The following is a 5,274-nucleotide window of genomic DNA, read 5'->3' as shown; positions in this document are numbered from 1 at the left end:
TTTTTTTTCACATTCTGTCTCTCACAGTTGAAGTGTACCTCTGGTGCAAATTACTGACCTCTGTCATCATTTTAAGTGGGGGAACTTGCACAATCGGTGGCTGACTAAATACTTTTTTGCCCCACTGTAAATAAAATTGAACTGAATTGAATTGAATCACAAATTTCACTCTTCACTGGGGAACCAGACAAGGTTGTCCACTCTCTCCATCTTTATTCACCATTTTCATTGATCCATTTATGCGGCAATATGCCAAAATGATATAATTAAAGGAATAGAAGATAAAAATCAGTCTCTATGCAGACAAGTTATTACTCTATCTACAAGACCCACATAACTCATTACAGGAAACTTTCAATATAATTATCAACTTCTCAAAAATCTCTAACTACACAATAAACTGGGATAAATCGTCCATTCTGACGCTTTTTGAGGAGGCCTGGGATTCTGCAGCTCAGCACCCCTCCCTCCCGCTTAACACTGGCAATATTAAATATTTAGGTTTTAACATTTCAAACATTTTAAAAAATTACATTTCTTTTTTTTTTTTTTTTTTTTTTTGCCTGTCCCGTTTGGCTCTTTTGCCATCAGAATTATTGTCTAAAGACAAAGAAAGACGCCCAACGGATTTACTTTACCAAATCGACCAACCCCCCTTGCCGTATTGGTCTATTTAATTCGCCTTTTATTGTTTATTTTATTTCAACTTGCTAAATACGGGACAGATTTGACTGGGGAAACGAAAGGGGAGAAAGAAAGAGGGAAAGAAAAACAGCGGGGAAGAGGGATGGGGATAAAGGGCAAAAAACAAAAACCAACAAAATAAGCAGACAAAAAAAAGATATATCAATCACCTGGATCACCTGTTGAGAAAGAAAAAAGAGAAAACAAGCAGAAAAAAAGAGCAATATAATAAACAACATCATTGCGATGATCTATGGGAATATAACAGTAAATACTAAATATTAAACATTATTGTGCAGCACGTAAGATCGACAGCACAGTGTGCTTTGAGGTAGGAGCCAAAAAGGGTGTAGTTTGTGTGTGTGAGCACCCGTGTGTACACCTGTGAGCATGAACGCGCTTGTATTTAAAAGGTTTCTTCATGTAATGATCTGCTAGAGGGTGTGTATATCTTTATTTTTTGATCATAGAGGGTTTGTTAAACCTTGTTAAAAGACAAAATATATGAAAATATATCAAATTTTAATCTGTGTATATGAGTTTTAATTTGTATCCCATTTGCTACATAAGCCATATTTTTGCAATTTAGTCATTAAAAATGTGTCATGCAATTTATTTCATTTTTTCAGGGTAAAAAAAAAGTCACAATGATGTTGTAGAAGACTCAAAAACTCACAAAACCACATGTATCAAATACGATACGCTTGGCTTTAATGGTTTAACCATAACCATAACTAGTAATGACATGAATTTCATCACAAATAAAAATGTAACCATTAGAGAAAAAAAATATTCATATCCATCTCACGGATTTATAATTAGATGATTGCATGCCTCCCTTAGCCTGGTTCTACCAGTGGTTTCTTCCTGTTAAAAGGGAGTTTTTCCTTTCCACTGTCCCCAAATGCTTGCTCATATGGGGTCGCTTGATTGCTAGGGGTTCTCTCGATTATTGTAGGATTATTGTCTTGACCTTGTGACGGGTGTTGTTGTGATTAGGTGCTATATTAATAAAATTGAATTAAACAGAATTTTTCTAATCAGGTTTATTTTTACTGCAATGGCAGTGTTTTGGGAATCAAGAGGTCATGACCTCAGTAAGTTCAGGCTAATAGTAGTTAAATGCAGGATCAAGTCAATTTCCCATGAAGGAAATGGAAATTTTCCAGCTTCAATAGGGCAAGAGGTGTTGTACACGTTCACACTTATGGGCAGTTCAGAATCACAAGTTAACCTAACCTCATTAACTGCATATCTTTGGACTGTGGGAGGAAAGCAGAGTACCCACGTAAACACGAGGAGAACATGTAAACTCCACACAGACAGGCTCCAGCCTGCTGGTGGAGTTGAACTCGGGACCTTCTTGCTGTGAGACAGCAGCGCTAATCACTGTGTGGTTTACATACACCAAACAACATTTTGATTTATTTTTATAATTTCTAAACCAAAAATGAAATAGAAATCATATCTTTCACTACTTCAGGAGAAGCATCTGTCTCACTTCATAGCAAAGAACAGCGATGCTTGTGAGCAGACACACGAGTATAATTTATGCACCGTCTATTTCCAGTTGCACTTATCAGGAACAGCTATGTTTACTTTTACTTTTAAGCAGACAATCAGGTATCGAGTTGCTTGTTTTCACACACAGTAGTAGTACACTCACATTTTATTTGTAATCATTAATCACATATTAATGCCTATTTCTGCATGATCATATTCTTTAACTACTAGACTATTAACAAAGATCTTCACCAATAAACTCCTAATTACTGCTTATCAATAATGGATAAAGGATAAAAAAATGGATAAATAATCAATAAAAGACAAAACCCACCAAAAATACCTCTCAGGTATATGCAGTACATTTGTTCTTTACGGAGCCCCGCAAGGGACATGGGAGAAAAAAAAATTAAGACGGACTTTTGCGAGCTCTCGCAAAACAAACTCGGGATCTCGCAAAACTTTTGCGTTCTTAGCCTTCAAGAAGTTTGAAAAACTCTTTAATAGAAACGTGATAATCTTGGAAACAGTTAATGAATAATGGTGGTAGTTCTACTACTGCTGAATGTCTTCCTCTACGCCTAAATGAGTTCAAAAACTATCTGCCTCAACTGACTTCCAGTAAAAAAAACAACAACAAAAAAAACATTTAACTGAAGTAGCTGAGTGATATAATGAATTTACAAAGTGTGACGAGGAAGCAATTTCAGGACTGGGAACCTGTGTGAGGTGTGAATCATCAACCCTCTAATGAATCAGTGATAATAAGACTTAAAATAGGAACATATAAAGAGTTAAGAGTAAAAAAATATATTTTGGGTTATTAAGATAGAACGACTATAGACTAACCAAAGCAGGATGGTTTGTATTCCTCGTATTAACCACCAAAAAGCAGTAATTAGAAGGTTCAACATGAAAAAACTCAAAAAGTAAAGCTGTTATGCAGAAAAAGACATTCATAAGTATCATTACTAATTAAGTATATTAATATTTAATCACCTTATCTTTAGGTTAATTGCAAGGTAGTGTTGCTTTTCTTGCCAAACCTAATTAATATAGGATTTGTACTACATTATAAAAGTGTTAAAAATAGGAATGTACCATATGTAGGAGGCAAAGATAGAGGAGTCCAAAACTGAAGAGAAAGGACATCCTGTGGTTAATTTAATGGTGTAAAAAAGGAGGCAGGAGTGTTCATGATAATAACAATCAATGTTCCCTCTAATTTTTCATGTGTCTGAGCGAACACACAAACTCCCTGAGCGATCCCTTGGACCACTGTGAGCAACAGCAGACGTGTGCACTGTGGTCACGCCAGCATCACATCCATCCAAGTTACAAGAACAATCAGCTGTTCTGCATCAAATTTGATGCCACACAAATTATTTGTGCCACTCCAAAAAATAATTTCTGTCCACTATGAGATAAAGGAGAACAACAGCCTGATACCTGCAGGCCTGACAACAGGAGATGTATCACTGCTGTAACACTTGTAACCTTCAGCAGTCGCCTCATTGTTCTGACACACACAACAAAACTATTGACCACACTACACACTAACTACACAAGATTTGCACTAAACATCGCAAATCTGTCACAGCTCAAAACACTGCAGTCACTCCTAAAACCTCCCCCCTTGCTGAATAACTAAATGCCATGTTGCCATATCATTTTGTTGATTGGTATGGTACATTTTTCCACCAATAGGAAAGGCTGGGGGCAGGGGTTTGCGCGCAGGCGGAGAGTGCTTTCCTTATAAAACGCAGTTTTTACCGTTTCTTCCCGCAGTAAATATAAACAACGATGGTATTCAGGAAGAAAACCAAACATTGCAGATATTTTTATCATAACTCTGGTTTTAGTGGTCCATCAACACAAATTAAAAACTGGTATAAAGTCCACACTTTTTCCGTCAATTGTTCCGTCTGTCCTGCTCACATCTCCAATGGTTGTACACGTGGTGATTAACGTGGCTTCACTCCACATCAGCCACGCTGCCTTGCTAGCTATATCACCGGTGTTGGCACATAAGGACGCTGTCATAGGCTGTCAACCACGTTGATTAGCTGCGTATATACGAATGTGAATCGCATTATTGGCTGGACTATGGGATAAGGTGGCATCGTTCTAATCCCATACGTTAGCAGCCAGTCACTTACTGACTAACACTGCAAAACAGAATTGTTAAAGTTTTAATTTTAATTTCAAGTCAGGTTAGATTTTTTGTTTTCTGTGCACAACGCAGATTTTCTGTGCGCAGAGACCGTGCCAGCAGTGCGCAATTGCGCGCGCAGCTTAGAGGGAACATTGATAACAATAGTCCATTAAAGTGGATAGAAGTACCACTGCAATACAAGAGATTCACATTTTACAGACAAACCATGTGAAAATCACAAAAGCATGCTGAAATGTTTCACTAAGTACTGTTAAAAGGATTTAAATAAACAGAAACATTAAAACAAGTTTTATTGAAAAAAAATAAAACTTTTATTTTTTTTAATCAGTAGGAATGGAACAAATAAGATCCTGTTTCCGCAGATTAAATTTAGCTAATTTTATTATTTGAATCACGACGAATTAATCAACATCCTCACTTCTGTCTTTGGTATAAACTGAGTTATATTAACATTTTAAACCTAGATCATATAAATATGGCAAGGTTGAGTGCAACACTGCACAGAACCACGTAGACTAGTTCTATTAGCCATACTGGCACTGTAGTTTTGCATTGACGATTGTCTTTCTGCGTCATTAAGAAAAGAATATAAAGGACAAAATGCAATTAATTAAAAAAGAAAATAAATTCAGTAAAACGTTGAGCGAACTTTAAACGACAAACATTTTTTAGGGTTAAAGCGTGAACAGGGTTCGAGGCAAGTGATACAAATTAACTTATCGTAACACCATATTATGTGAAATGCATCCCTGTGAAAGTTAAGCGTGATACAACGGGTGCGATACGCCGAGCAGTTCTCCCCCTGAACTGTAATAAGAGATGATCAACCAGCAGGGGGCGTCCAAGACCTGTATTTGTGATTGAAAGCGCTGCACATTTAGTCCCTTTTGTAAAGGAAGCCTTCCTTCACT

This window comes from Neolamprologus brichardi, chromosome 9, assembly GCF_056152115.1.
Source record: "Neolamprologus brichardi isolate AB-2024 chromosome 9, ASM5615211v1, whole genome shotgun sequence".
In the NCBI taxonomy this organism is placed as follows: Eukaryota; Metazoa; Chordata; class Actinopteri; order Cichliformes; family Cichlidae; genus Neolamprologus; species Neolamprologus brichardi.
This window is presented reverse-complemented; position numbering follows the sequence as displayed.